Source organism: Panthera onca, chromosome B3 (assembly GCF_046562875.1).
Source record: "Panthera onca isolate mPanOnc1 chromosome B3, mPanOnc1 haplotype 2, whole genome shotgun sequence".
Taxonomy (NCBI): domain Eukaryota; kingdom Metazoa; phylum Chordata; class Mammalia; order Carnivora; family Felidae; genus Panthera; species Panthera onca.
Window position 1 is genome coordinate 78,465,540 of NC_138344.1, and position 21,277 is coordinate 78,486,816.

A 21,277-nucleotide genomic window follows, 5' to 3' on the forward strand; every position below is an offset into this window, starting at 1 on the left:
TCACGCCCTCAGTGGATATTATATATATCAATATTTCTGCAGTCAAATGTTAAACATATTCCAAGTGGGATTTTTTAAAGGTTATAAAGATTATAGCCTCATGCTAATTTAACTCAGGCATTGCTGCCAAATAAATATGCAAAATATACACACGCGTATAAAGAGATAGAGATATGTTCATGTTTTTCTTTATTAAGAACTTCTTAGACTTCAGTATTGTATTATAGATAAGGATTATAGTCCAAAGCCACATATATTGTACTATGTCTTTTATCGTGCATGGTCAAGAAAGACAACTGGAAGAGGACTTCTGTGGAGAGTAACTGGGAGGCTGGTGTCCAGCTCCTGCTTGGGAGATACAAATGGAGAGAGACAGATCATCCGGACTACGTATGCACAAATAGTTCTCATGGGGCACACGTGGCCATGTGATTGTTCTAGAGCCTAACCAGCGAAATCGCCTAGAGTCGTACAACAGCGATCCATTTCTGTGTAATCTCCACAAACTGGGGCTTAAAACCATTTCTTATTTCTTCCCAGTTGTGTGGATTGACAGAGCTGGTTCACTCAGTAGGCCTGCAGCTTAAACGAAGCAGGATTGAGTAAGATGGCCCCACTCCTACTTCAGGAGCCTCCACTCCTGGTGAGTGATGAGAATAATTGGGATGGTGGAGCTGGACTCCCTCTCTAACCAACTTGTCTTTTTCATCTCCAGCATCGTCACGTGACTGCAGAAGTATTCCAAGGGGATGAGGCCAAACTCAGAAGTCACAATGTTATTTCCATAACATTCCATTTTATCAAAGCTGGCCACAAGGCCAACCCCCATCCACAGAATCAGGAGGTGGATTCTGCCTTATGATAGGGAAGCAGCAAAAAATTCAAGGTCATGTTTAGTATACCACCAGAGGCAAAGGATTTCAGCTGTCAGAACCTGTGAGCACATCACAAATTACCCATAGGGCAAAAAAAAAAAAAAAAAAAAAAACCATGAACTCTAAGAGCATTCATTCACCCAAATCAAGAAAATGGATGAGCATCCCCAACAATGGCTGAGCATTCCAAGAAGCAATCTAAACACCCAGAGAATCATCAGCTAAACCCAGAGTCCAAAACCTTCCCTGCTGCCCTCTTCCAAAACCTTTCCTTCCCCTGCTTCAACAAAGTTAGGAAATGGAGCAAAATGGGAGAGGAAGGGTAGAAACAACAGGTTGGGAAAGAAGAAAGGAGCAAGCCTCCGTTTTAAATTTTCTATTTGCAAAAGGTCTCAGATGGGGAAAATTTTAACATTATATCAGATTCAAAGTTTGATTGTAACATGGTACTAGACACTTTTTTTTTTTTGATGTTTCTTTATTTTTGAGAGAGAGACAGAGTGCAACGGATGGGGGCGGGTGGGCAGAAAGAGGAAGACACAAATCTGAAGCAGGCTCCAGGCTCAAGCTGTCAGCACAGAGTCCAACATGGGGCTCAAACTCACAAACCACAAGATCCTGACCTCAGCGGAAGTCGGACGCTTAACCAACTGAGCCACCTAGGCACCCCATTCATTATAATAGTTATCCTTGACACTTAAAATGACCATAGTTTTTGTTGTTGTTTTTTGTTTTTGTTTTTTTATCTGAATAGAGAACTGAAAATACACGGACTTGCCTGAATTTTCAATCACGAGTGGGAATTACCATTATTGCCTAAGGGGAGATGACAGACAAAAATAATGATACTCTCTGGGTAACTGCTATTGTTACTGATCTTGAAATTGGAGTTTTAACATGTGTATTTGGGAGTGAGAAGTATAATAAATATCCTGTGATATCTGTTGGTTCAATGTATTAGTTTTTCTTGAAGAAATGGTTAACGAGAGTACTGCATTAAATAAAACAGCAAAATATCCTCAAGATTAGCTTGATACTTGTCCTTTTCCAGAGCTTCATATGTCATGGCAGATCTCCCCTGCCTTACTAAACATGATAGCCCATGTGTCTCTTTTCCTCACTCTTCTGTTCCTGAAATTAGTATCTTCTTTTCTTCCAGCAATGGCTCCTTGCCAAGCATGCACACGCACATACACACATGCACACACACACACGCATCTGATTCATAAATGGAGAGTCTCCAAATGAGAATAAAAATGTCTCCCATATCAAATTTTGAAATCTAGTTCAGTAAGTAATGAAAGAAATACAGTGAATATGTTAAGAAGGTTAATCTGATGACCATGTACAATGGTTTTTAAAGGAACCAGCAGAGGGGTGTGTAGGCAGCTCATTAGGTTGAGCATCCAACTCTTGATTTCAGCTCAGGTCATGATCCCAGGATCGTGGGATTGAGTCCCATGTTGGGCTCCAAGCTAAGCATGGAGCCAGCTTGGTATTCTCCCTCTCTCCCTCTACCCCTCTAGTGCACGCTCTCTGACTCTAAATTTAAAAAAATAAAAACCAAACAACAACAACAAAAAATTTAAAGAGAGAATTGAAAGTAACCTAAGCAGAATAGGAATGATACTCAGTTATATGCAAATGACAGTAACCTTGACAATGAGAACCATGCTTCCTGGATGAGGAAAGGTAAATGACTCATTACAGCTAGAGAGAAAAGGTTCTACTTTTAGAACATTGTAATATTCGTAGGTAAATATAATTTGATGACTTTGAATTTGCATTAACCAAAATATTAGAAATTAAGGCTTTCTCAAATCTCAGTATATTTTGACAGGTTAGGAAAAGATGATGACACTGTAATCTGAAGATGCCGTTTGAGATCCACATTAACAAACTATTTTAAGTAATTATCAAAACACTCCAGATGGGCAAAAACAAGATTCTAATGTACCAAATCATCAATGATCAAGATTTACCATTTATTGAAAATGTTCCAAAGTTGATCATGGTAACTGAGGCACAAATCTGAATACCTTACAAACCACTGAATTGTGTAATTTTACACGTGTGAATTATACAGTAAGTGGATTGAACCTCAATAAAGCTGTTACCAAAAAAAAAATACTAATAATTGCCACTTACACTAAGAATAATTACATTTACATGATACAAGTCAAACACTTTATTTAATTTAGGTTAGGTATCCTACCCATTCAAAATTGCTCCAGTTTATAGAATAATATCATATAAATCATTCAGTACTCATTACCAACTATTAATAGAACATCTAGTATGTAATAAGAACTCTATTGAGCTCTACAGAAATAGGACTTGCCTTGATATATAGTAATCAGGATTCTGAAAGATCAATAGAAAATATGAAGTTCTATGACATGTAATACCATAAGGGAAATACCAGATATGGGGTTGGGGGAAGGGTGCACAAGAGAAGAATTTAATTCATATTTGAGGGAAGGGTGGCAGTCAGGGAAGTTTCCAGGAGGAAATGGCATTTAAATAAAAACTTTAAGACTCAAAATTAAGCAATAATGATACAAATAAAAAGCAAATCACAATACACATCAGATGGGATGCAGAGGCAAATATCTGAAGACTTTAAGAAGTGTAATGCATATCAAGTATTGAGTCAGTGTGAAAAATACAGGGACATGTGGCAAGAGACAATGCTAGATAAGTGAGAGAGAGAGAGAGCAACACGTGAAGTCTGACTCAGTGGCCACTGGGAGGCAGTAAGCAAAGATGAGACAATGTTTGATGTGCAGTTTTCAAAGATGACTCTGGTTTCAATGTTGACGACAAAATTAAAGGTGAGAGCCGAGAGAGGAAATCAGGGTCCTAAGGGCCTGGGGGATGATTAGAAGTGGGTAGACAGGACTCTTCCCAGATTACTTCTGTTTTTCCTGGGAAGGAGAGGAAGCTTACCTGGGGAGGGGGGAGGGAGCAGGAGGGAGGAGTTTCCAGAGCTGGGTTTGAGGAGAAGCAGTAACTATTTGGTAGTGTCACCAAGGAGAGTGTGGTCTAGGCCTCACCAAGAAAATACAAAAAGGTTACTAGGTAACACTGATTGCTTGACTGTGTGTTGAGACTAGAATTCAGAGTGGAACCATTAAAGTAACTAATTGTTACCCTATACTCATCTTTTTTTATCCCCAAAATGTTCCTCTTTCCTTAGTGATCCCTTCTCCTAATGAATGCCGTCAGCACACAGGCAGCTGTCTAGAAACATGGGCTGTTCATCCAGGACTCAAATCCTTACTTTCTCTCTCTCCCCTAGTTCTCAAATTCACCTACTTCCCCACAATTTCATGGTCTCTACCTTGTTGCAGGTCACCTCTAGCCTGACCTGCATTCCTGGAGCAGCTTCTTCCGTGACTTTGCCTTTGGCATCGTTCTCTCTAGTGCCAAGTCTTAACGGGATCCTTTGCTGTCAGCACAGGAAGCTGCTTAAGACTATTATTGCTACTCCGGACGTGACTGTTGTAGTTCAAAGAGGCAAAGAGTGCCTCATTAGAGAGGGTTTGAGACCTCTTTCTCCCTCTAACACTTCCTATGCCTGATCTCCCTCCCTTAGCATTAGCTGTCCATTTTGTGGCCTAAGAACAGGAAGAACTGCAATAGAATGAGACAACAAGAGCTGGACATAGAGTCATTACTGAGAGTGAGTGAGGGAGATGCTTCTTCATTTTTGCTATCTTCCTGGAGCCACAGGCAGAATGACTACAAGAGTACTCAGTATTGAGTCCACTGGGTAGGCAGTCCCAAAAAAGGTATGCCAGGACACCAGAGAGACCGGAGGACAGCACCTACCATGGTTGTAGGGTGATTTGAAAGTGGGCAGCTATGCCAAGGTTTGCTGTAACCCAATTCTATTATACCTGCTCAGTATCTGGCAGCTTTTTGATGAGTATTTATCCATTTATCTCCTCAAGTACATTCTACGTACCAAAGTATTTTACCATGCGAATTCTCATATGAGTAAGACCCTGTCCCTGCCCCCACAGTCTTGAGAGAGATATAGCTGCAAACAGACAATACAAGCAGGTCCTGCAAAACTATTTCAATAGACAGTACAAGCTTCCAAGAGACCAAAGGAAAAGGAACCCAGGAGTGGACTTTACACATATTCTCTAGATAATATAATGTCCAAATTGAAGCCTAAATGACTGGCAAGTATTAGTAGCTTTTTATTGTGTATGCCATGAAAAAGTATACAATTATAAATTACATATACACACTACTGTCAACAGTTAATGGTTAATGAAGCACAAATTACACATAGAGTGGGGCTTATTGTTAAAGATATTATATGTAATATCCTGTGTTTGTTCTGAAGAATTTCAACAATGGGGGTAATACCTACTAATTGTCTTTTCTTTTGTATGTCATGACTGAAAGAAAAACTCACGCAAAAGGCAACGTTCTTTCTTCTTTTCTTGTCATTTGCTTGTGCTTGCAATAGTTTTAAGTATTTAAAGTAGTTTTAAGTTTAGAGATACTGATATTAAGTTTAAGTATTAGTTATTAGTGTTAGTTATTACTTACTAATATTTAAGTATTAGTTATTAGTATAAATTATAATTACACCCCATTTACTCCCTGCCTTTAAGAGCTCTTGAATCTTCTCTATACCCTATCCCAGCATTTTCCCCCATTGATGTATTTCCTACTTCTCCAGTGTCCACTGATCAAAAGTACTTTTTTTACTTCACTTTGCTGCCAAGTAGGGATCTGACAATGGCTAGCGAGTAAGCTTGAAATAAGTAATGGTGAGAAATCAGTCACACCACTTTGGCCACACATTTAAGCCATGTCCTCCAACCCATGTCTGACTTTTGGATACATCTCTCTGTTGGTTCTACAGCACGGAGGGAAAAAGGATATTATATATTGGTGTGCCAAAATCACACAATGTACACAAAGCGAAATGCCCTAAGAGTAGTTTATGTTTTGAGAAGGTGTCAAAATAGTAATTTAACATTAGAAATATATAAATAATATAATTAGTGCTTTATGAAATGCATTTGTTCAACAACTACCTCCTGAGTCCCCACGACATGTTGGGCACCAAGGATATAAGTAAGAAAAAAACAGACACAAACCCTGTAGTTACAGAGCTTGGAGTTTAGTGGAAGAAACAGATATTAATCAAGTTATCAAAAATATGAAACTACAGTGGTGATACTCATTAAAAAGTAATGCTGTTGCACGATGTTTGGAAAGTACCTTATAAAGCACTCAAGCTAGTCAGAAAGGTCAGGAAGGCTTGCCTAAAGGAAATGGAAACTGGGCTTAGATGTGAAGAAACATCTTTCCAGTTGAGGGGACTAATATGGATTCAGCACCCACAGGGCAGGTCCCAATTATATCATTTCAAATCTCTGATCTTTCCCCTTCTGAATGAGTTTGTTAAAAAGAAAAAACAAAAGCAGATATGTATATATAGGTCACATGAGACTTAAGAAGCTCCTTCTCAATATAGCCAGCAGGACAGAATACCTAATCCTGAAGCTAGCTAAGAAAACCTTGCTCAAAATATCACTACCGATGGGCCAAAAATCTAATGTCAGTATGGGTCATCAGCCTGGAAATGTAGGAGTTAAAGAATGAGTATTAGGAAAGCAGTTAGTATACTGTAGCTAGCGACAGGAGTAAATAAAACATTGGAAAGATAAACTAATCTCAACCTTTCTGACACGTATGGGTTTTTCAGAATTCCAGTGAGTCCTCGTGGTTGGGCATAGCCTTGAAGAATGTTTTCATTAACTTCTACAGACTTACCTTGGCACCTAAATGCTAAACTATGGTTATTTCCTGGGATGAAACTGTTTCTGCATCTGCACATGCAGCTGTATCCAGCAAATCACTGAACCCTAAAGCAAACTGAAAAAAAGCCATGACCTACGCAAAACAAAACTGGAAACTTTTTCCAACAAATGCATGCTTACAAAAACAGTTTCTAAAGTAGGTATTATATATGCCAGAGTGTTACCATGGTTTAATTGTGGTATTTATTTGTTCCTTTAAGGTATTATTAATTTTCCTATTTTTAAAGTCCCTATACAGTTGTAGAATACAAGATTATTTTGATTATGTAATAACTTGTAAATGCAATAAAATGTTATTTTGAAAGCATCATGCCCCCCTGCACGTTACTGCTCCCCAAAGGACCTAAATAATTTTTATCAATGAGCATGTCCTCCAATTGCCACTTACCAAGTGAGAAACTTAACCTAAAAAAAGAACTTTAATAAAGTCAAATCTAAAATCGCTGTGCTAAAAAAATTAAAATAAAAAAAATCGCTGTGCTTCACTCAATGCAAACATGACATTTAAATTAATAGCATCTATCTCTATCCCTTAGGACATGAAAGTTTTACAACTACAGATGGTATATATTTATTTCTGCCTTTCTTGTTCTGGTGTAGACACACTGTTAATGGGAATTTTTAACTAGTGACCTTGCTACTGTTTACTTCATCGCCACCATGTTGAATTTAAAAATTAGTATGGGCTTAGTAAAGCCCATTACATCATTAAGGAAATATCAAGAAAATAAATAGTGATACAGAAGCTTTACTCTGTGAATAATACCCATGATGCCTTTCTTTCCTATACCAGTTCTAATCATGAAAAAGGAAACATGTAAAATGTTTTTCACCTGTGTCAAAAAGTATCTCAGCTTCCGGGATATTTTGTAAGCTTTATAAGCATGAGAAATATCGCATATAAATGATATCACACCCTACATTTTAGCTAGTTATGCCTAAATCCTTTGTTGATTATAGGCCATATAACTTCAGGCAGACAAAAGAAAAATAATCCCTATCATGTTGAATGCCAGTCTGTGGTGTTTATGAGTACCGCCTGCTGTGTTAAATGACTCAAACATCTGTCAGGTGTGCTACATTATAGCCACAGGAAAATCTCAGTACAGGTTGTGTGCCAGGCAAAATGCTTTGTCTAAGACCTTGTCAATCCTGCTGATGGATGAGTTCAGTATTCTAATGAGTAAGAATCTAAATATGTTTCTACTTTGCCAGATCTCCAGATCACATCAGGAGGCACCAATCTCAGACAATTGGAAAGAATAAGATCATTTTTAAAGGACAGTACTTCTCCTGACACGTACAAATGTGTGGGTTTTAAGCTATCCTGGTGAGATGGTCTCTTACCCCTTTGTAATCCCTGTCTTAAAAGCTTCATTTAACAGACTAATTTCCGTTTACTCAAAACAAATTAATTCCAAACAATTTGCAAAGGCTACCATACTTTTGAAGAGCATTAGTTACTGTTAGCTTTACATTTTTCATACTACAATGTCTACAATCGATGAGTTTGAAGACATATTATTTAGTGAATTCTATTTTAAGCTATGCCAAGCCACTAAATTAGAAGAAATTGTTTTGGTAGGATACTATATATGTGTTCTATGTGGATAACTTGTAAGTAATAAATCCAACCACTTTTCTCATGGCCTTTCATATTCTGATATAAAAACAGTTGTTTTGTTTTTTTTTTTTATCTGACTTGGTGAAGAGCATTATAGTAAACATATTGCCTATTATATAGCAACTATTTGCTTAAAAATTGTATGATATTCCTGTAATAGTCTACATAAAGATTTGAATCCTGTCCTTAATGATAATAATGTAAAGGAGGTTCATATTTTGTACAACTGACATTCAAAATTTACTATATTTAAACTCTACATAACATCTAGCATGAATCCTTGTAAATTCTATTCCAGACGAGACAAAAACACATCTATAAGAGATATAGTGAGATGAACAAAGATAATAAAAACAATGAGCCACCAGTTAGCAATTACAAGTCAATCTTTCTCTATTCAAAATGTTATACTACTTAACATAATATATGGAAAAACTCACTAAGAATATTATTTCTTTCCAAGAAGACAACTATAATTTCAGGTAATGCCCTCAAAATAACTTATATATTAGCCTTTAAAATTGGACCAACAGAGCTTTGAGGCTAGTGATTCAGCAGCACATCAAAAATGAAATTTTAATAGCATTTATAGGTAGTAAATATGGAAATTATTAATCACACAAAAGGATATTTCTCTGGGTCATTTACTGATTCACCCATTCATTGATTTATTCATATTCTCACTAAAACTGCACAAAGAGTTCTAAATCTCTGGCTAGATTTTACCATTTTGCCAATTGGGTCAATTTATAAATTAAAGTTATGTTGTAATCATCAGAAATGCTTATGTCATGATAAGACTTAATTTTTAGTTTCCAACCTTTTGATTGATTAAAGTTGTACATATATAGATATTTACTATAGAACATTTAGGAAAAATTTTTGATAAAGATGGGGGTGTACCTGGGTGGCTCAGCATCCAACTTTTGATTTTGGCTCAGGTCACAACTGCATGGTCCTGAGATCAAACCCTCATGGGGCTCCACAATGGGCCTGGAGTCTGCTTAAGATTCCGTCTCTCCCTCCACCTCTGCCCCTCCTCTTCTCATGCTTTCACTCTTTCTGAAAAAATAAAAATAAATAAATGAAAAGTCTACAATTCACTTTATTTTTTAAGTTTATTTCTTTTGAGAGAGAGAGAGAGAGAGAGAAAGCGCGAGCGAGAGCACTATAGCCCAAGTCAGGGAGGGGCAGAGAGAGAGGGATAGAGAATCCCAAACAGGCTCCACGCTGTCAGCACAAAGCCTGACATGGGACTTGAACCCACCAATGTGAGATCATGACCTGAACCAAAACCAAGAGTCTGAAGCTTAACCAACTAAGCCACCCAGTCACACCCACACATTAATTAAAAAAACATAGGAATTAAAATAAAGTGATCAACAATTCTACCGCCCACATTTTAAAAAAACCACTCCCACTAGTACAGTGCAGATTCGTCCATCAGTTGACATATATACATAGTCCATATCTGATCTTTGTGCTCTGCACCAATGAAATATAAACAAAATACCCATTGTAGAAATATGAGTAAAAGACTTGATTAGGCAACTAAAAAAGAGGCTAACCAAACAGCCAACATGAAAAGGGTGGCAAACGTCATTAGTCATGAGGGGAATAAAAATTAAAACAATATTCTCTAGAGTGGCTACATGAAAAAGGAAAGAAAACTCCAAGTGATAGAAACAATAAGGAGAAACTAAAACTTGCTTACAATACTAGAAGGAATGTGTATTGGTATAATGACTCTGAAAATTGTTAGACAGGGTCTCCTATAACTAATTATATGCATAGTTTTTGATTCAACAATTAATCTCATAGATGTAAATATACTCAATAGAAGCAAAATATATATGTTCACCAAACTCATATACAAGAATATATAGCTCTATTCACATTAGAGCCAAACCAGAAACATCCCAAATATTCAATAGCAGTAGAATTAATAGCAATGTATAGATAAATAATATTCTCTTCAGCAATAAGAATGAACAAACTATATCCAAAACAACATGGAAGTTTTTCAAACATACCAATGAGTAAAACAAGACAAATACAAAGTTGAAGACAAGTACTTGGAGAAAAAGAAAAAGCATGATGCACCATCCAGATTCTGACCCACTGATTACCCTTATAGAATAAAAGTCATAAACTGCTGGGAGAAGGGCAGCAAACCCTTTTGCTCTTTAAAGTACTATTAAAAATGTCTCCTTATGACATTGGTATATCTGAAGGAAGGAAACAATAATCCCTCTACCCATGTGGGAGGAGAAAAATAAATTCTGAGCTGAAGAGTGAAAGATCACTGAAAAAGTCCCCTCATCCCCAAAAGCATCTAGGGGTATAGTGCCAACCTAATATCAATGCCGAAGCAGAAGAAAGGAGAAAGTCTTCCTCTTCCTGCCCCTACCGCCAAACTACCATAACATCAAGTAACAGAACTACTCTACTGCTAAGAAAGATTCAAGAAGATAAAGACCCTCTCTGGTACACAAGTTCAAAGACCTAAAGCTGATGAGAAAGCAAATATTGAGAAAAACCCTCTGGCAAACCAGCCCCCACCTTAAACACAAGGTAATGCTAAAGGAATTTGAAGCAGGCAGTCCACAGAGGTTGACCATAGCAACAAAAGAGACCAACTTCGGTTCAATTTCTGACAAATTGGTCCAACCCTCCACGGAGAGGCCTAGCAAAAGAAGATATGGACCCATATTTCTTTTCACCTACTCATCTTAGTTTCCATTAGCCTACATAAAATACCAGTTGTCAACAAAAAATTAAAAGCATAAAAGGAATAAAAAAAATTTTCCTTTCAAGAGATAAGACAATCAACAAGACGTCTTAAATATGAGAATTGTAACACAGAAAATGTAAAATAACTCGACATGCTTGCATAGAAACATACACGAAGAAGGTCTGACAGGTGTATCAGTAGACTCAAGTCAGCACTGGAAACAATTAGTGAACTTGAAAACAAATCAACAGAGATAACTCAAACGGAAACATTAACAGGAAAGAGTAGAAAAGAAAAAAATTAGAGCTCTGAGACAGTATCAACAGACTGATGTGTAGGCTATTGGAATGATAAAAGGAGATAGAAAGGAAACTAAGAAAAGTAACCATTTGAAGAAATAATGGCTGACAATTTTCCAAAACACTTATCCAAGAACCTCAATGAACATCGAGCATAAATTAGGATAAATACAACACACACACACACACACACACACACACACACACACACACATCATATTCAAACCCCTCAAAAGCAAAGAGAATATCTTTTAAAAAGCCAAAGATTAAAGGTACATAACATAGATAAGGCACAAAGGTGAGAATTAGAGCAAACATCACCAGAAACAATACGAGCCACGTAAAAATATAGTGACACCTTTCAAGTGCTGAAAGAAAAAAAAGAAACTTAACTACAAATTCTATACTCTTAAAATATATTCTGAAAATAAAAGTGAAAATAAAAACTTTATCTGAGAAAGAAAAACTTGGAAAATCCATTGCCAGCTGATCTATATTATGACAAGTGTTAAAGGAAATGTTCCAGGCAGAAGAAATGATACCAGAGAAAACCTTAAATCTACATCAAGAAATAAAGAAAACTCACTGGCACAAATGAAAGTAAAGGTAAAACTCATTTGTCTTGTTTCTAATTGTCTTAAAAGATGAATTACTAACCAAACAAAAATAGGAATTCTTTATTGTACATCCATAGCATAGGTACAAGCTTAAATTTCTAAATTAATAGTGCAAAAGAAGAGAGGAAAAAATTTAGCCTATCCCCCTTTGTGGTCCTTAAACTACCTACGGAGTGGTTTGATATTATTTGAAGATAGATGCTGAGCAATTAAAGATACGTATTGTAAATTCTAACGCAACCCCTGAGGGGGGAAAAAAAGGTAAGAGATATGAATAAGACAGTAACAGAATAAAGGGTAGTTATAAAAATTACTCAATCCAAAAGAAGCTATAAAAGAGAAAAAAATGTAATTATCAGATGACACTAAAACAAAACTGGTAGGAGGATGGTAGATTTTAATCCAACCACATCAGTACACATTGAGGCAAAAATATTGGAAAAGATAGGTCATGTAAAAACTAATCAAAATAGGGGCGCCTGGGTGGCTTGGTCGGTTAAGCGTCCGACTTCGGCTCAGGTCATGATCTCACAGTCCGTGAGTTCGAGCCCCGCGTCAGGCTCTGGGCTGATGGCTCAGAGCCTGGAGCCTGCTTCCAATTCTGTGTCTCCCTCTCTCTCTGCCCCTCCCCTGTTCATGTTCTGTCTCTCTCTGTCTCAAAAAACAAATAAATGTTAAAAAAAAATTAAAAAAAAAACTAATCAAAATAAAGATGAAATAGTTATATTTATAAAGTTACACAGTTATATTTTATAGCTATATAGTTGTATTTGTGAAGTCAATATCCAAGAAGAATTCATCATCTTAAATGTGTATAGAACTACAGAGCTTCACAACCCATGAGGCAAAACTATAGAACTGAAAAGACAAAGAGAAAACCCACGGTTAACAGTTGTAGATTTTGACACTTCTCTCTCGTGACCGAGAGAAAAAGTAGAAGTTCGGTAACTACAGAGGAGATCTGAACAATGCCATTAATCGTCTTGACGTATTTGCCATTTAGAGAACATTCCACTAAGTAATAGCAGAATATACATTATTTTCAAAGGTATGTGAAACACTTTCCAAAACACCAAATAAAACCAAACCTCAACAAAATTAAAAGAATTGATTTACACCATGATGTTTTCTAACAATCATAGATTAAAATGAGGAATCAGGGAGCCTGGGTGGCTCTATCGGTTAGGCGTCCGACTCTTGATTTCGACTCACATCGTGATCTCAGGGTTTGTGAGATTCAGCCCCACATGCACTGTACCATCAGTGCAGAGCATGTTTGGGATTTTCTCTCACCCTCACTCTCCACCCCTCCCCCCCACCTAGCACATGTGTGTGCTTTGTCTATCTGTGTCTCAAAATAAACAAACAAACATTTAAAAAATAAAATTAGGAACAGCAAAAAAAAAAAAAAATCTGGAAAATCCCTCCAATATTTGAAAATGAACACAATTCTAATGGGTCATGAGGGTCAAAAATAAGCTAACAGAGTTAAATATATTTTGCACTGAATGAAAGTAAGAATGTGGTAGGTAATGCTGGAAGCTAAAGCAGTGCTTGGGGAAAATGTATACATCAAATGCTTATCTTAGATGAGCTAAAAATATCTTAAATCAATATTCCATAGTTTCCACTGTAAGAAACTTAAGAATAAAAGAGAAAATTGTCTCAAGCAAATAGAAGAAAGAAATTAAGTACAAGCTGAAATCAATGAAAATGGTAACAATAGAAAAAAACACACAAAATACTTGTTCTGTGGTGGGACGGAGTGTCGGGAGGGGGGACGATCAGTAAAACTGATAAGCCTCTAGCCAGGCAAACCAAAAGAGACAGAAAGACAGAGAGAAAGAGAGACATAAAGAGAAAGAAAACATACACATTAAAATGTCAGAAATGCCAGAGACAATATCATGACAGGTTAATAAGAACACTACAAACAACTCGACACCCATAAAATCAACCACTTAGATGAAGTATTAAAGTCATTAAAAGATCCAAACTCCAAAATCTCACTCAAGAGTTAGATGAATTGATTATTTCTAAATCTATTAAAGAAACTGAAATTATACTTTAAAACTATCCAACAAACCAAGCTGCAGGCAGATGGTTTTGTTGATGAATTTTCATCAACTGATCCATATAGAACCTTGTTTTAGTGTGTTTCTGTTTTATGATACCTCATTTACTTTTTTTTTCCTCTTCTTGATTCACCATCTCTTTATAGGAGTTTTATTTTCTTTTTTATTTAAATTCCAGTTAGTTAACACATAGTGCAATACTGGTTTCATGAGTAGAATTCAATGATTCATCACCTACATCCAACACCCAGTGTTCATCATAACAAGTGCCCTCCTTAATACCCATTATCCATCTACCCCATCCCCCATCTACTTCCTTCCACCAACCCTCAGTTTGTTCTCTAAGAGTCTCTTGTGGTTTCATTCAGCGCAATCCCAATTAAAATAGCACCAGCATTCTTCACAGAGCTTGAACAAACAATACTAAAAGAGGTATGGAACCCCGCATAGCCAAAGTAATGTTGTAAAAGAAAACCAAAGCTGAAAGCATCATAATGCCAGATGTTAGCCTGTATTACAAAACTGTCACCATCACGACAGTATGGTATTGGCACAAAAACAGACACACAGACCAATATTAGAGAGAACCCAGAAATAGACCCACAAAGATATGGCCAACTAATCTTCAATAAAGCAGGAAATAATATTCATTTGAAAAAAAAAAAACAATCTCTTAAGCAAATAGTGCTGGGAAAACTGGACAACAACATGCAGAAGAATGAACCTGGACCACTTTCTTACACCATACACCAAAATAAATTCAAAATGGATGAAAGACCTCAATGTAAGACAGAAGCTATCAAAATCCTCGAGGAGAAAGCAGGCAACAACTTCTTTGACCTTGGTCGCAGCAATTTCTTATTCAACACGTCTCTGGAGGCAAGGGAAACAAAAGCAAAAATAAACTATTAGGACCTCATCATGATAAAAAGCTTCTTCACAGCAGAAGGAAACAATCAAAGCTAAAAGACAACTGACGGAATGGGAGAAGATATTTGCAAATGGCCTATCAGTTAAAGGGTTAATATCAAAAGTCTATAAAGAATTTACCAAACTCAACACCCAAAAAATGAATAATCCAGTGAATGGGCAGAAGACATGAATAGACATTTTTCCAAAGAAGACATCCAGATGGCCAACAGACACATGAAAAGATGCTCAACATTGATCATCATCATGGAAATACAATCAAAACCACATTGAGATACCACCTCACACCCATCAGAGTGGCTAAAATAAACAACTCGGGAAACGACAGATGTTGGTGAGGATCCGGAGAAAGAGGGTCTCTTTTGCACTGCTGGTGGGAATGCCAACTGGTGCAGCCACTCTGGAAAAAAGTATGGAAGTTCCTCAAAAAATTAAAAATAAGACTACCCTATGACCCAGCAATTGCACTACTAGGTATTTATTCAAGGGATACAGGTATGCTGTTTTAAAGGGGCACATGCACCCCAGTGTTTACAGCAACACTATCAACAATAGCCCAAGTATGGAAAGAACCCAAATGTCCATCAACAGATGAGCGGGTAAAGAAGATGTGGTATATACACACAAGGGAATACTACTCAGGGATGAAAAAGAATGAAATCATGCCATTTGCAACAATGTGAACGAAACTGGAGAGTATTATTCTAAGCAAAGTCAGTCAGTCAGAGAAAGAGATTATAGGATTTCCCTCATATGTGGAATTTGAGAAACTTAACTGAAGATATGGGGTCTTTCAAACAGAGAGGGAGGCAAACCATAAAAGACTTTTAAATAGAACAATCTGAGGGTTGATGGAAGTGGGGGTTAAGGGAGTGGAGAACGTCTGTGACGGGCATTGAGGAGGGCACTCATTGGAATGGGCACTGGGTATCGTATCTAAGTGATGAATCACGGGAATCTACTCCTCAAGCCAAGACTCTGCTGTATGTTAACTTGACCAAAAATAAATAAATAAATAATAAATAAAAAATAAAAAAAGTCTCTTGTGGTTTGTTTCCCTCTTTTTTTCTCTTCCTATATGTTCATCTGTTTTGTTTCTTAAATTCCAGAAATGAGTGAAATTGCATGGTATTTGTCTTTCTCTGCTTGACTTGCTTAGTTTAGCTTAATACTCTCTAGCTCCATCCATGTCATTGTAAATGGCAAGATTTCATTCTCTTTGATGGCTGAGTAATATTCCATCACATACATATGTGCTTTATCCATTCATCAGTTGATGGACATTCAGACTCTTTCCATAGTTTGTCTATTTTTGATAATGCTTCTATAAACATTAGGGTGCATGTACCCCTTTGAATCTGTATTTTTGCATTCTTTGGTTAAATGCCTAGTAGTACACTTGCTGGATCATAGGGTAGTTCTATTTTTAACTTTTTGGGAAAACTCCATAGTGTTCTCCAGAGTGGCTGCACCAATTTTCATTCCCACTAACAGTGTAAGAGGGTTCCCCTTTTTCTATATCCTCACCAACATCTGTTGTTTCCTGTGTTAATTTTAGCCATTCTGACAGTTGTGGGGTAGTATCTCATCGTGGTTTGATTTGTATCTCCTTGATGATGAGTGATGTTGAGCATCTTTTCATCTTCCTGTTAGCTATCTGTATGTCTTCTTTGGAAAAATGTTATGACACCTTATTTAATCTATATTGTTCATCCATTAACACTGGACCCACTGACCAAAAGCAGTATCCTTCTACCCTGAACAAAGCTTGATGTTTCACATCTGTTTCTTCTGTAAGTCCTATCACTCAGGAACACAAGACAGATTTCAGCAGTATGCTTAAGGGACATTTTAAACAGTAAAATCACCAACAAAAAGTACAAAAATGTGAATAACATGAAAATAAACAGACCATGAAAATGATGCTTGTTTATAATTTGAGAGCCTGAAGAGGAAGGCGAAACATCACCTCATTTGACCTCAGCTGGGACCGTGCACACTGGCTGAGCTAAATTTTTTGCTGTTCTGTGCATGTCTGAAAATGTTGCAAAAGCACCACAAATTTTGATTTGGGGGTTAGAGATAAATTTTAGCAAGTAGGCAAATTCACAAACATGGAATCTACAAATAATGAGGACTGACTATAATTCACCATATCCACAGAACAAGAAGAAAAACCCTGTTATTATCTCAATAGATGCAGAAAAAGCTTTTGACAAATTCAACACCCCTTCATGATAAAACCTTCAGTAAACCGGTAATAGAAAGGAACATTCTCAAAGTTGACCAAGGGCACCCACCAAAAAAATTACAGCTAAAATGATCCTTAATAGTCAAAGACTAAATGCTTCCTTTCCCTCTGGGAACAACACAGAGATTTCTGCTTTTACCACTCCTAGTAAGCATTGCATTGGCTATCCTACTCAGTACAATAAAGTAAGACAAAAAAAGACACACAGATTAAAAAAAAATAATAAATACAATCGCCGCTATTCTTAGAAAATGAGACTGTCTACCTAGAAAACTCCAAAGAATCTTAAAAAAAGTAACTAGCACTCTTTTAAAAACCAAGTTTATCAAGGTTGAGCCTTATGAGGACAACATGAACAGAACAATTTTGTTCTATATAGTGGCAATGAACGATTGGAAATTGAGACAAATTAAAATTTAAAGTGGCACCAAATAGTTTATAACATAGGTATAAATCTTACAGAGTATATGCAAATCCTTATGCTAAAATTATAAAGCACTAATTACAGAAATCAAAACCTAAACTGGTAGAGCAATATCATACTCCTGGATTTAAAGACTCAACAGCAGGGGCACCTGGGTGGCTCAGTCGGTTAAGCGTCTGACTTCAGCTCAGGTCATGGTCTCACAATTTGTGGGTTTGAGCCCTGCATCAGGCTCTGTACTGACAGCTCAGAGCCTGGAGCCTGCTTCAGATTCTGTCTCTCCCTCTCTGCCCGTCCCCACTCATACTCTGTCTCTCGAAAATGAATAAATGTTAAAAAAAATTTTTAAAAGACTCAATAGCGTTAATATGTCCATTCTCCCCAAACTCATGTACAATATAATTTCAATCAAAATTTCAACATTTTTTTAATTGACAGGCTGTTTCTAAAGTCTTTATATGAAAGCAAAGGAACTAGAGTCGGCAAAAACATTCTGAAAAAGAACAAATTTGGAGTACTTACACAACCTGATTTCCATTCTTACCATAAAATGTGGTGTGTGGTTTGAGGGGCATGGGGAAGGACATCAAGGGAGTACATTAAAAAGTCCAGTAATAAATCCACCCATATACAGGCAATTTCCAGAAAGATGCAAAGTAAATTCAATACAGGAAAGATTTTGTTTAACATGTGGTTCCAGCATATGCAAAAGATTGAATTTCTCTTCATACCTCATATTCAACACAAAAATTTACCCCAAATGGACCAGAGACCTAAATTAAAAACCCAAAACCATAAAAATTTATGGTACCTGATATAATCAGTTGTTAAATAATCTACATCCTTGCTGATTCTTTGTTGTGAAATGGTACCCTCGATACCTGAGACCGACGTGTTTCTAAAAATCACAAGGGGGCACCTGGGTAGCTCAGTCAGTTGTGTCGACTTTGGTTCAGGTCATGATCTCATGGGTTCAAGCCCCACCTTGGGCTCTGTGCTGACAGCTCTGAGCCTGGAGCCTGCTTCAGATTCTGTTTCTCTCTCTCTGCCTCTCCCCCACTTGCTCTCTCTCTGTCTCTCACTCTCGCTCTCACTCTCAAAAATAAACATTTAAAAAATTTAAAAACCACCAATAATTTTGCCTTTGTCTATTTCTCAATTAAGTCTGTCAGTGGTGTTTTTGGCCTAAATTGATTATCATTAGGAAAAAAGCCTTTTTGTCTCTTGTAACCCTTCTTGTCTTTTTTTTTTTTTTTTTTTTTTTTTTTTTTATGTCTGAGAGAGAGCATGCACACAAGTGAAGGAGGGGCAGAGGGAGAGAGAGAATTCTAAGCAGGCTCCATACCCAGGGCAGAGCCCAACACGGGACTCAGTCTCATGCTAGTAACATAGGACCTAGGCCCAAATCGAGTCAGATGCTTCACTGAGCCACCCAGACTTCCCGAAGTCTTTTTTTTTTTTTTCTCTTCATTTTAAAATTTTATTTATTTAGAGACAGAGGGAGAGAGCACAAACAGGGGAGGGGCAGAGAGAAGGAGAGACAGAATCCCAAGCAGACTCTAAGCCTTTATCACAGAGCTCCATGCAGGGTTCCAACTCACAAACTGGGAGAGCATGACCTGAATGGAGATCAAGAGTCAGTCACTTCAGTGATTGCAATGCCCCCTGTGCCCCTTTTTGTTACATTAATATAGCCATTCAAGCTTTCCTAGTCTTAACTATTTGCATAGTACATATTTTGTCTACCTAGTAGATTCACCCTACCTGTGTCTTTGTGCCCAACTGTGTCTCTTGCAGAAAGCCTCCCAGCTGCTTCTGGTTCTTGTTTTCTTGCACACTCTGAAAAAGTCTTTTCCCCATACCCCATAACCATCAGTTTGTTCTCTGTATTTATAGGTCTGTGTCTGCTTTTTTGTTGTTTTGTTTTTAGGTTCCACATATAAGTAAAATCCTATCGTAGTTGTCTTTCTCTGATTTATTTCACTTAGCACAATACCCTCTAGGTCCATCCATGTTGTCCCAAATGGGGAGATCTGGCTGAGTCATACTCCATTGTAGATGAACAACAGTCTTTTGACTGGAGTGTTTTGCCCATTTTACCTGAAGGAGTTATCAACATGGTTGTACTTAGGTCTGGCATTTTGTTTTTTTTTTTAATTTAATATCTATTATTTTTATCTGCTCTTTATTCCTTTTCTGCCATATTTCATGTTACATTATTTTGAGTGTTCCCTTTTCTCTCTTGGCCTACTAGCTTTAACTCTTTGCATTTCATTTTAGTGTTTGCCAGGCATAACAACACCCATCTTTAATTTAGCACAAGCTTCTGACTGCTAATGTTTAATTATTTAAATTAAATACTGGAAACTTGGAATAATATTTCCAAGTTATCCCCCAATCGTTATTATTATCATATATATCTATATATAAATCCTATATTCAGTTGTAACTTCAACTCTGAGCCACCATATGCCTTTTAAAACACTTGAGATAGCAAAAGAAAAATGTAACCTTTGATACTTACCAACATATTATTTCTTGGGTATTTCACTTCTTATAAATCTAAACTTACCATCTGTGTCCCTTCTCTTCAGTCTAAAGCACTACCTTTAGAAATTTTAAAGCAGGTATGCTAGATTCAATGGATATAAAATTCTTAACAGACAATTTTGGCAATGTGAACATGTCTTTCCAATACGATATGGACTCTTGTTACTGATAGGAAGTCAATCGTGAATCGTACTGTTGTCTTGCATGTAATTTGTTAAACTTTTCTGGCTGCTTTCAATATTTTTCTCCATCATTGAATTTGAGTGATTGGACTAAAATATGAGTAGGTGGGATTTTCTGTTGTCATCTTGAGTTTTATTAATAATTCTTGAATCTTCATGTTTACACTTTCCCCCACCAAACTTGGGAAGATTTTGGCCCTTATAATTTCAAATATTTTTCCTGAGACTCTCTCCCTCCTTCCCTCCTAGGACATAAATTGCACGTATGTTGGACTGTTGGATTTTGTTCCATAGCTCTCTAAAACTCTGCTTATTTTTTTTAAAGTAAACTTCCCTCTGTTACTCACACTAGGTAATTTTTAATTAATATAATTTCAAATTAACTAATATTTTTCCTACCACCTACAAATGTTGAACACATCCATCAACTTTTCTTAATTATTGTGCTTTATACATCTCGAGTATCTTTTTATAATTGTTTCTGTCTCTCTGTTGATAACTTCCCTAACTACTCAGAGTACCAATTTTTCCTTTATTATTTGAGTATATTTGCCATTAATTTTTTGAGCACATTTATAAAAGCTGTTTTGATATCTTCATTTGCTAAATCCAGTTTCTGGACCCACTCAAAGTCAACTTCTACTGATTGCTTTTTTTTCACCCCAAAGTGTAGGTCACACACTTTTTTTTTTTTTGCCAAAAACCTGGGTTTTTGGCAGGTCTAGTGATTTTTTGTTAAAAACAACATTTTAGGGGTGCCTGGGTGTCTCAGTCAGTTAAGCGTCCGACTTCAGCTCAGGTCATGATCTCACCATTCGTGTGAGCTCTGCATCAGGACCTGTGCTGACAGCTCAGAGCCTGGAG